A 12,481-nucleotide genomic window follows, 5' to 3' on the forward strand; every position below is an offset into this window, starting at 1 on the left:
GAAAGTAACTTTCGTATGATGTGTCACTCCCTCTGAAACTTGGACCGTACGCAGAAACAACTGCTGCAGGACAGTACAGAAAGGTAACTCTACATCTACATCTACATCTACATATATACTTCGCTAGCCAAAAAGCGGTGTGTGCCGGAGGGCACAATTCGCGCCCAAGTCATATTTCCCCCCGTCTGTTGCACCCGCGGATCGCGCAAGGGAAAAACGACTGTCTGAACGCCTCAGTGTGAGCTCTAATTTCCCTTATCTCTGAGTGGTGCTCATGGCGCGATTTGAAAGTTGGTGATAATACACTCCTGGAAATGGAAAAAAGAACACATTGACAGCGGTGTGACAGACCCACCATACTTGCTCCGGACACTGCGAGAGGGCTGTACAAGCAATGATCACACGCACGGCACAGCGGACACACCAGGAACCGCGGTGTTGGCCGTCGAATGGCGCTAGCTGCGCAGCATTTGTGCACCGCCGCCGTCAGTGTCAGCCAGTTTGCCGTGGCATACCGAGCTCCATCGCAGTCTTTAACACTGGTAGCATGCCGCGACAGCGTGGACGTGAACCGTATGTGCAGTTGACGGACTTTGAGCGAGGGGTATAGTGGGCATGCGGGAGGCCGGGTGGACGTACCGCCGAATTGCTCAACACGTGGGGCGTGACGTCTCCACAGTACATCGATGTTGTCGCCAGTGGTCGGCGGAAGGTGCACGTGCCCGTCGACCTGGGACCGGACCGCAGCGACGCACGGATGCACGCCAAGACCGTAGGATCCTACGCAGTGCCGTAGGGGACCGCACCGCCACTTCCCAGCAAATTAGGGACACTGTTGCTCCTGGGGTATCGGCGAGGACCATTCGCAACCGTCTCCATGAAGCTGGGTTACGGTCCCGCACACCGTTAGGCCGTCTTCCGCTCACGCCCCAACATCGTGCAGCCCGCTTCCAGTGGCGTCGCGAAGGGCGTGAATGGAGGGACGAATGGAGTCGTGTCGTCTTCAGCGATGAGAGTCGCTTCTGCCTTGGTGCCAATGATGGTCGTATGCGTGTTTGGCGCCGTTCAGGTGATTGCCACAATCAGGACTGCATACGACCGAGGCACACAGGGCCAACACCCGGCATCATAGTGTGGGGAGCGATCTCCTACACTGGCCGTACACCTCTGGTGATCGTCGAGGGGACACTGAATAGTGCACGGTACATCCAAACCGTCATCGAACCCATCGTTCTACCATTCCTAGACCGGCTAGGGAACTTGCTGTTCCAACAGGACAATGCACGTCCGAATGTATCCCGTGCCACCCAACGTGCTCTAAAAGGTGTAAGTCAACTACCCTGGCCAGCAAGATCTCCGGATCTGTCCCCCATTGAGTATGTTTGGGACTGGATGAAGCGTCGTCTCACGCGGTCTGCACGTCCAGCACGAACGCTGGTCCAACTGAGGCGCCAAGTGGAAATGGCATGGAAAGCCGTTCCACAGGACTACATCCAACATCTCTACGATCGTCTCCATGGGAGAATAGCAGCCTGCATTGCTGCGAAAGGTGGATATACACTGTAGTAGTGCCGACATTGTGCATGCTCTGTTGCCTGTGTCTATGTGCCTGTGGTTCTGTCAGTGTGATCATGTGATGTATCTGACCCCAGGAATGTGTCAATAAAGTTTCCCCTTCCTGGGACAATGAATTCACGGTGTTCTTATTTCAATTTCCAGGAGTGTAATATACAGAGAGCTCCAAAAAAATGTACCCACTGTTTAAAAGTCCATAACTGGCAAACTGATGATGGAGTTGTCTCATTTTTGGAGAAAGTGTAGCTTAAAGTCCAACTTAAAGATATCAGTGTAGGTGTTCGAAATGGTCACCATTAACATCCACACACAAACGGTGCAGCCGAACTGCAGCACGAACTACTGACTGCAATGTGTTCAGTTGGGTATTTGCTCATGAATGTACGATGGATTCTCGAAGTTCATCCAATGTGTGTGTCTTTTGTCTATAAACGACGTCCTTTAGTGTTCCCCATAGGTAAAAGTCCAGAGGAGTTAGGTCTGGGGAACGTGGTGGATACTCCACAGCACCTCTGCGGCCTGTCCATCTTTTTGGTAGATTTTCTTCGAGATACGCCCTAACACGCTGTTGGTAGTGGACTGGGGCACCATCTTGTTCAAAGTAAACTCTTCCGTCTCCATAGAAGTCTCGGATGGCAGGTAAAATGGATGTCTGAAGCTTCTGAAGGTACACCGCAGATGTATCTGAGCCAGTGGAAGATGGACATGCTGTCGAGATACTGTGGAGTATCCATCACGTTCCCCAGACCTAACTCCTATGGACTTTTACCTGTGGGGAACATTAAACGACGTCGTTTATTGACAAAAGCAACGCAATTGACTTCAAGAATCCATCGTACATTCATGTGCAAATATCCAACTGAACACGTTGCAGTTAGTAGTTGGTGCTGCAGTTCGGCGACGTCGTTTGTGTGTGGATGTTAATGGTTTCGAACACCTAAAGTGATATCTTTAAGTTGGACTTTAAGCTACACTTTCACCAAAAATGAGACAACTCCGTCATCAGTTTGCCAGTTATGGATTTTTCAACGGTGGATACATTTTTTTGGACCCCTCTGTATGCTCTACATCCTCATCGAAGATCGGATTCCGGAATTTAGTGAGCAGCCCCGTCAGCTTAGCGCGCCGTCTATCTGCAAGTGTGCCCCCCTTCATACTTTCCATGAGATTTGTAACGCTCTCGCGATGGCTAAATGTACCAGTCACGAATCCTGCCGCTCTTCTTTGGACCTTCTCAATCTCTTGGATCAGATCCAACTGGCGAGGGTCCCATACAGACGAACAATACTCTAAGACTGGACGAACTAACTTATTGTAAGCTATTTCCTTTGCTGAAGGACTGCATCGCTTCAGGATTCTACCAAAAAACCTCAATCTAGAGTTCGCCTGGCCGTTACTTGTGGAGTCTGATCATTCCATATGAGATCATTTCGAATAGTCACACCCAGATACTTGACGGATGTTACCGCTTCTAAAGACTGGACATTTATTTTGTACTCGTACATTAATGAGGATTTTCACCTTGTTACACTTTCTAATATTAACAGATAACTGCCAATCATCACACCAGGCATTTATTTCCTGCAAATCCTCATTGATTTGTTCACAACTTCCGTGTGCTACTACTTTCCTGTAGACTATAGCATCATCAGCATACAGTCTAATGCCGCTGTCAATACCATCAACCAGATCCCAGAATGAGATTTTCACTCTGCAGCGGAGTGTGCGCTGATATGAAACTTCCTGGCAGATTAAAACTGTGTGCCCGACCGAGACTCGAACTCGGGACCTTTGCCTTTCGCGGGCAAGTGCTCTACCAACTGAGCTACCGAAGCACGACTCACGGCAGGTACTCACAGCTTTACTTCTGCCAGTATCCGTCTCCTACCTTCCAAACTTTACAGAAGCTCTTCTGCGAACCATGCAGAACTAGCACTCCTGAAAGAAAGGATACTGCGGAGACATGGCTTAGCCACAGCCTGGGGGATGTTTCCAGAATGAGATTTTCACTCTGCAGCGGAGTGTGCGCTGATATGAAACTTCCTGGCAGATTAAAACTGTGTGCCCGACCGAGACTCGAACTCGGGACCTCTGCCTTTCGCAGGCAAGTGCTCTACCAACTGAGCTACCGAAGCACGACTCACGTCCGGTACTCACAGCTTTACTTCTGCCAGTATCCGTCTCCTACCTCCCAGAAGCTCTTCTGCGAACCATGCAGAACTAGCACTCCTGAAAGAAAGGATACTGCGGAGACATGGCTTAGCCACAGCCTGGGGGATGTTTCCAGAATGAGATTTTCACTCTGCAGCGGAGTGTGCGCTGATATGAAACTTCCTGGCAGATTAAAACTGTGTGCCCGACCGAGACTCGAACTCGGGACCTTTGCCTTTCGCGGGCAAGTGCTCTACCAACTGAGCTACCGAAGCACGACTCACGTCCGGTACTCACAGCTTTACTTCTGCCAGTATCTGCATGGTTCGTAGAAGAGCTTCTGTAAAGTTTGGAAGGTAGGAGACGGATACTGGCAGAAGTAAAGCTGTGAGTACCGGACGTGAGTCGTGCTTCGGTAGCTCAGTTGGTAGAGCACTTGCCCGCGAAAGGCAAAGGTCCCGAGTTCGAGTCTCGGTCGGGCACACAGTTTTAATCTGCCAGGAAGTTTCATCAACCAGATCGTTTATGTAAATCCTAAAAAGCAGAGGACCTATTACACTGCCCTGGGCCACACCTGAAGTTACGCTTGTTTCTGCTGAAGTCACCCCGTTCAGGAGAACGTACTGCTCCCTGTCTGTTTGAATACTATCCGTCCAACCGCGTATGTCGTCGGATAGGCCGTAAGCGCGCACTTTTTGGAGCAAGCGACAGTGCGGAACTGTGTCGAACGCCTTTCGAAAGTCGAGAAATATGGTATCAACCTGGGAGCCGGTATCCAGAGCCTGTTGTAGGTCATGCACAAAGAGGGCCAGCTGTGTCTCGCATGACCGCTATTTCCTAAAACCGTGCTGGTTTCTGCAGATGAGCTTCTCAGAGTCTAGAAAGGTCATTATGTCTGAACACAAAATATGTTCCATGATTCTACAACAAATGGATGACAGTGAAATTGGCCAGAAATTATGTGCATCCGATTGTCTACCCTTTTTATAGATTACTATGAGCTGGGCCTTCTTCCAGTCCCGTGGAACGTTCCGCTGTTGCAGTGATCTCTGATAGATGATGGATAATAAAGGTACTATATTTGTAGCATAGTCAACATAAAATCTTACGGGGATACCGCCTGGACCAGATGCCTTCGTGGCGTCTAAGGATCTTAACTGTTTTACAATCCCAGATACACTAAACACTATGTCAGCCATCCTTGAATTTGTTCCATAATTGAAAGGAGGAACGGTGCTGCAGTTCTCTACCGTAAACGAGTTTTTGAAAGCTAAGTTTAGAATACGCAATAAGACGAACAGGAATGACATTTCCTTTAAAAAGCAATAATGACACTGAAGTCACAGAGACTCATGATGGTACCCTAGACGCTACAAAAGGCGAGGCATGTCTCTCGATACAGTGTGCCATCACTACGAACAGCAGTGCATGCTCTACAGTGTGCATACACGCTAACCACAAGCTTGATAAGGTAGGGCGTTTCATTCCTCCCCCAGTGCGCTTGGCAGCCTGTGTTTCACTTTGTTTGTCCTCCTCGTCACTGGAGTCTTTATTTTGTTGTCGTATAAGTTTTCCTGGGAACCGCTGTGTAACTCTGCCCACGCGGCTAGCGAGCCGAATGTTTGCGGGATTCGCCGTGTGAGAAAAAGTTTGTGTGTTTCTTTCATGCGGAAGTTCCTTTCGTCCTTAAGTTTTACGCACACTGTAGAAAGATGGTAATTCTTAAACTGGAAACATGCGATTAAGTATATTGAAAATGTGAAATTGATTGTGAGAGGGAACCTAATCAAAACGAAAACGAGAAAAAATACTTAACCACTGGTATACATAAGTTAGATATGTACTAGAAGTAGGACAGATTAAGCGTGTCTGTAGACGCAACCCACGAGTAGCAATGTAGTAACAAGTTTCTTGTGGTGACCATTGTTAACAGCATCTGTATATAAATTGCGGTAGTTTGAAGATAAACAGCTTTGCACGCTGCTTATCAATTTTTTATTTTATTAGTGCGCTGAGGCGCGTTTTGTCTCTTTGACAAGGCATCTCCCATGGGTGTCCCGGAATATTACATGATTTTTCCGTTTTCAAGTATTGGTTATATATTTAAAAATAGTTCGTTGACGTTTTATACAGTAAATTGGAAAGAACAGTAAAACGTGTAATTCATTATTTGAAAACTATGCAGTCTTTCCTCGTGTGGAAAACGGATTGAAAAATTCCACTCTTACGTGTAGCCCCTGTGGTTTCGTAACAAAATTTCGACAGACATTTCCGATGTCTAGTGTCTCATATGCTTTTGTGTTTCCTGCTTTCCCGGATTTTTTATTTCACTTTTTTTCTGACTGTTTGTGTGTTGATGCAAGTGCGTGTGTGTGGGAGGGGGGGGGGGCAGCATTTTTTATTATTTAGTAGGTGAATGGTATTAGTGATCATCTATTGTGATACTTGCATATTACATAAACAACTGGTGTAGTCAGTAAGTGGTTAGTCTTATTTACCTGGTCATTTAGTAGTTCTTTCTTTTCTGCCTTTGTTCCGTATGTGTGATAATTTTCTTTGAAAGTCAGCAAGTGGCTTTCATTATTATTATTTTCATGCCTTTCTCTTAGGTGGCTTGCGATTCATTTCTCTTAAATGTTCTGCAGATGTAGTGTGTCTTGTCCCATAGCTAACTAGTACCTGGCGGAATCAACTGTACACTAAACAGCCACTGTCAAAGAACTGCACGCCTCTGGAAAAAGGAACACCAACAAAACAAAAAGGCTGCGAACGGAGAACAAGAGACGTAACAAATCAGAAAATACTTTGAAAAATGCTTTGTTTCGGAAATGGCTCTATTTATTTAACAATGATATGGATCTTTTTTATATTAGTAAAACTTTAAACTAAGAAAATAAAAAATTTTCCGAAGCAGTTCCGTTATAGTGCTCACATTCAGCCAACAGTGTCAACCAGGTAGGTTAAGCACAATCATTTCACGTGTCAGACTATAATCATCGTAATAATCACTTCAGGCGTCAGTAGTTCACAGTTCCAAAGAACGCTAATGGCAAAGTTAGTAATCTCCTTACGCGTGCTACACCAGTCCAGGAAAGGCGCTTCTGAGTTGGCTCTGTGCAGCGGTAAACGAGACCTGCCGAGAGGTCACTAATGATGTTGCACCTCCGCTCACCCTCGCCGCCGCTTTCGCTCCGCCAGCTAGGACGGCGCCGTGCAGTGCCAAACGCTTGCCGGAGGCGACCTTGCACGCGTCTTTTGTCTTCAGGCGGAGTGCTCCAGCGCTCCCACGAAAGTCGGCGTCACGCACGCGTGTATGTCACTAACGAGCACCTGTCGCTTAGCAACACACCGGCGCATGCTCACTGACAACTTGGCAGAGCGGAGGACCCTCCAAAGAGCTGCAACTGAGCTTACGGTTTAAGCGCCAGCTTTCGTTTACTTGCGAGCTCTGTAGTGCGCAGCGCATCCACTAAGATGACCTTGTCAAATGAAGCAATCTCTACCAACAGAAGACTGCAGTTACAGGAGTCGAAGGACATGAAGGAGAAGCAGTTCTTGGGATAGGACTGAGACAGGGTTGTACGTTATCGCTAACGTTATGCACACTACACACTGAACAGTAAAGGAAACCTAGGAGGAATTTGGAGACGTAATCAAAGTTCAGGAGGAAGAATTAAAGGTTTTGAGGTTTGTAGATTTTTATTGTATTGTATCTATACATGCCACGCAGCAATTACAATAATGTAATACAAGAAAGTATTTTGTAAGTGTGAATAATCTGAAATTATCAGAAGCAGATTTACTAACCTTGTATGTGTTAAAAACTGTGTTTTAGGAAATACTTTCACCTCACAAAATAATTTTATTGTTTCTGACGAAAACTGATAAAGAGCGTTCTCCGCTTTTCACTGTAACATTCTTAATCAAACAGATAATTTTCAGTTAACAATTCTTGAACCAATTTGTCAAGAGAAAATTCTCTCTTACCCTAAGTGAGTGACAAGAAATTCTATCTTGTCTGTATCAGAAACGCTCAATGAATTTCTTTCTGAAAATTACGTATATAATTGATAACTTTTACCTTGGTAATTCTGAATCCATCAACACTGGATAGCCGGCCGCTGTGGCCGAGCGGTTCTAGGCGATTCAGTCCGGAACCGCGCCGCTGCTACGGTCGCAGGTTCGAATCCTCCCTCGGGCATTGATGTGTGTGATGTCCTTAGGTTAGTTAGGTTTAAGGAGTTCTAAGTCTAGGGGACTGATGACCTCAGATGTTAAGTCCCATAGTGCTTAGAGCCATCTGAACCATTTGAAGCACTGCATATTGCATATCTACACTGCGTAATGGCTGAAACTGCGCTAAGACTGTTTATTAGCGAAGTGCTGATCTTTGGATTTAATAGCTGCGTCTTGATGAAGAAACAGAGTCTGTACATCTGTGACAGTATGGAGCAGTGTGTGCAGGGAGAACGGGTTTTAAATATATTGTACGTTAATTATAAAATCACGCAAAATCGCAAGGATCATGGAGCAGAATTCGACTAACACATCATCCTTCACTCATCCATGTAAATTCGGGTGACAAAGTCTGTTGAGGATTAAATATGGGGTTAAGGAAGTATAAGAAACTTTCGTTAGACGTGCGATATACACTATGTGATCAAAAGCATCCGGACACTTACAAAAACACACGTTTTTCATATTGGCTGCATTGTTCTGCCACCTACTGCCAAGTACTCCATATCAGCGACCTCAGTAGTCAGTAGATACCGTAAGAGAACAGAATGGGGCACCGGGAACTCTCGGACTTGGAACGTAGTCAGGTGATAGGGTGTCACTTGTGCCATACCTCCGTACGTGAGATTTCCACACTCCTAAACATCCCAAGGTCCACTGTTTCCGAGTGAAGTGAAAACATGATGGGACACGTACAGCACAAAAACGTACAGGCCGACCTTGTCTGTTGACCAACAGAGCCGGCGACAGTTGAAGAGGGTCCTAATGTGTAATAAGCAGACATCTATCCAGACCATCACACAGCAATTCCAGACTGCATGAGGATCCACTGCAAGTACTATGGCAGTTTGGTGGGAGGTGAGAAAACTTGGTTTTCATGGTCGAGCGGCTGCTCATAAGCCACACATCACTCCGGTAAATGCTAAACGACGCCTCGCTTGTTGTAAGCAGCGTAAACATTGGACGATTGGACAGTGGAAAAACGTTGTGTGGTGTGACGAATCACGGTACACATTGTGGCGATCCGATGGCTGGATGTGGGTATGGAGAATCCCCGGTGAACCTCATCTGCCAGCGTGTGTAGTGCCAACAGTAAAATTCCAAGGCGTAGGTGTTATGGTGTGGACGTGTTTTTCATGGAGGGGGCTTGCACCCCTTGTTGTTTTGCGTGGCACTAACACAGCACAGGCCTACATTGATGTTTCAAGCACCTTCTTGCTTCCGACTGTTTAAGAGCAATTCGGGATGGCGATTGCATCTTTCGCCGGCCATTGTGACCGAGCAGTTCTAGGCGCTTCAGTCTCGAACCGCGCTGTTGCTACGGTCGCAGTTTCGAATCCTGCCTCGGCCATGGATGTGTGTGATGTCCTTAGGTTAGTTAGGTTTAAGTAGTTGTAAGTCTAGGGGACTGATGACCTCGGTTGTTAAGTCCCATTGTGCTTAGAGCCAGCCGCGCGGGATTAGCCCAGCGGTCTAGGGCGCTGCAGTCGTAGAACGTGCGGCTGGTCCCGGCAGAGGTTATAGTCCTCCTTCGGGCATGGATGTGTGTGTTTGTCCTTAGGATAATTTAGTTTAAGTAGTGTGTAAGCTTAGGGACTGATGACCTTAGCAGTTAAGTCCCATAAGATTTCACACACATCTGAACATTTTTTTGCTTAGAGCCATTTGAACCATTTGATTGCATCTTTCAACACGATCGAGCACCTGTTCATAACGCACGGGCTGTGGCGGAGTGGTTACACGACAATAACATCCCTGTACTTGACTGGCCTGCACAGAGTCCTGACCTGAATTCTATAGAACACCTTTGGGACTTTTTGGAACGCCAACTTCGTGCCAGGCCTTAATGTCCGACATCGATACCTCTCCTCAGTGCAGCACTCCGTGAAAAATGGGCTGCCATTCCCCAATAAACGTTCCAGCAGCTGACTGAACGTATGCGTGCGAGAGCGCAAGCTGTCATCTAGGGTAAGGATGGGCCAACACCATATTGAATTCTTACGTAACCGATGGAGGACGCCACGAACTTATCATTTTCACATTTTCAGCCAGATGTCCGGATACGTTTGGGGTTGGGTTGTTTGGGGGAAGAGACCAAACAGCGAAGTCATCGGTCTCATCGGATTAGGTAAGGACGGGGAAGGAACTCGGCCGTGCCCTTTCAAAGGAACCATCGCGGCATTTGCCTGGAGCGATTTAGGGAAATTACGGAAAACCGAAATCAGGAGGGCCGGATACTTTTGATGTGAAGAGGAAAGTTGCCACTCACCATATAGCGGAGATGCTGAGTCGCAGATAGTCACAGCAAAAAGACTCACAAATACAGCCAGTAAGGCCTTCGTCAGAATTTGACGGCAAACACACACATGCCGAGTACAGTCATGTGAGTGTGTATGTGTGTGTTTGTCGTCTAATTCTGACGAAGGCTGTATTTGTGCCTACCTGCGACTCAGCATTAACAGTTCACTATCCCTAATAACTCCCTTCAGAGTTGTTATCGTAGACGTGCCCTCTTTGGACGTATTTCATTAAGCTACAATTTCTCGTACAATGGCCGCCAAAAATACAGTGCAGTACTAATATCAATCTCGTTAATACATTTTTTTCCAGTAAGTCTCATACCCAACCTCAAAAAGAAGTTCCTCGAATAGTGTCTTTCAATTGCCAATTTTCACTCCAAGGACTAACCCTCGTTCATTCTCCCGAGAGTGTAAAGCTAACTTTACATAAGCAACGTTATAACATCACTAGACGCGGTGTATGGCGTTGCGCAAATTTGCATGAAATATTGAAAATGGAACGTTCCCAATAAATGTCCACATTCTGTGTACCTCAGTTCAAACATATAACAAGATACATATGAAATAAAGTTCACTGGGCGATGGAGATAGCATAAAGCCAAATGACGAGGAAAATCAATTTACTGGAACAGATAATGTCTTAAAAAGAGTTCATAAGATGAAATCAATAAAAGTAAAACAAGAGTAATTGAATTAAGATGAATCGTATCAGGCGATGCAGATTTATTTAATCGTATGATGATTTTATACAATATGCAGTTGATATAAGACAAGTGATGCAGAGAGAATTAGGTTAGGAAACGGAGCACTGAAAGGAGAAGCTGAGTTTTGCTAACTGGTGGAAGTAGTGGGTATATAACATGCGGACAGTTACCAGCATGGAAAGTGTTCACGAAAAACAGAACTTTATGGACATCATACATAACACAAGTCTTAGGAAATCTATTATGGAGACGTTTCTCTGGAGTGTACCCTTGTACTGAAGTGAAATATGGAGGGTGAACTGTAAAGACTAGAAGACAATATAATCTCTTGAAATGTGGTGTTACAGAAAAATGATGAAGATTACATTGGCATTGGTGTTTGCCCCGGCATTGCACTCTATCGCTAGATCTGCCACAAATAGCCGGCTACCGTGCTTTACAGAGCCTGCAAGCCTGAGATGGAGGCGTGGGCATCCGATGCCATGTCGCCCCCCCCCCCCCCCCCCCCCATGTATTCACCGCTCTTGAACCACTTTCCATACATGCTCACAACAGTAGCCAGCGCACTGCCGGCCATCGTCGTTGTTTCCGGGATACTGGACGCTGGGCCGTAACCATCTGCCCTCTGTCCAGACTGCTTACGTCGGTGGATTTCCACATTTGCTGCCCGTACAATTCCTAGAACTGTTCCCCATTCGTCTCTGCTCCACCTAGACACTTACCTTACCGCGTCATGTGCTCGCAACACCACTGTAGGCGGCAATTGTCATAATGTTTAGGCTATCAGTGTACATACGCCTCTGCAGTACATCGAGAAAGAGCCAAGCCGGAGCGAGCCAACAGCTGTCCAGAAGCAAGTGACAAGCAACACATCGTCCTCGTGTACGCAGTGGAAAACTACCCTGGACACTCAATACCACTCAGCAAGAATACCGACAGTATCAAGATGTAAGTGACGCAAACCTTATTGGAGAACGCAGTGCACCGAGTTGAACATTCAGCTTAGCGTTGTCGTAATTATTTGTGATTTGATGCAAAAATAATAAATAACTACTAACACAGACCAGGACAGCTATTAGTCTCCATATGCATAAATTATCTGACGGACAGGGTGAACAGCAATTTACGGCTGTTTTTGCTGATAATGCTGTGGCGTACGGGTAGGTGTCGTCCTTGATATACAGGATGACTTACGCATAATTCCTAGTTGGTGTGGTGAATGGCACCTTGCTCCAAACGTATTAACATTAATGTGACGCAGCATGTGATGGTTTCTGTGTGTGTACCCGGTAACCGAAATTGCAGATCTGAAGATGGCTCTAGAGGAAACGAAACCAGTCGTGAGAATAAACATTTTTGCAATCAAGACGGATTATAAGTAACATTGTATAACCAGTGATTGCGGTATCCCATCAGACATTATGTCTGTTTTTGCAAAGTGCCATTTCACAAGGAGAAGATGGTGATGGTGTGCTTCGAGAAACACAGTGGCGAGTTCCAATTGATGTGCTTTGC

At 46.3% G+C, this 12,481-nt stretch overlaps 1 protein-coding gene and 3 non-coding genes across 4 annotated transcripts in view; 2 read left to right on the plus strand and 2 right to left on the minus strand.

Annotated features, from left to right (window-relative positions):
• Positions 1-12,481, plus strand: part of LOC126267308 (JNK-interacting protein 1) — a 330,701-nt gene that overhangs the window by 125,257 nt on the left and 192,963 nt on the right. The gene's annotated exons all lie outside the window — the stretch shown is intronic.
• On the minus strand, positions 3,337-3,411 carry Trnas-cga (transfer RNA serine (anticodon CGA)). Its single transcript has one exon. It is a non-coding gene; the product is annotated as a tRNA-Ser (tRNA).
• Trnas-cga (transfer RNA serine (anticodon CGA)) lies at positions 3,928-4,002 on the minus strand. Its single transcript has one exon. It is a non-coding gene; the product is annotated as a tRNA-Ser (tRNA).
• Positions 4,135-4,209, plus strand: Trnas-cga (transfer RNA serine (anticodon CGA)). The gene has a single exon. It is a non-coding gene; the product is annotated as a tRNA-Ser (tRNA).

Source organism: Schistocerca gregaria, chromosome 4 (genome assembly GCF_023897955.1).
Source record: "Schistocerca gregaria isolate iqSchGreg1 chromosome 4, iqSchGreg1.2, whole genome shotgun sequence".
NCBI lineage: Eukaryota > Metazoa > Arthropoda > Insecta > Orthoptera > Acrididae > Schistocerca > Schistocerca gregaria.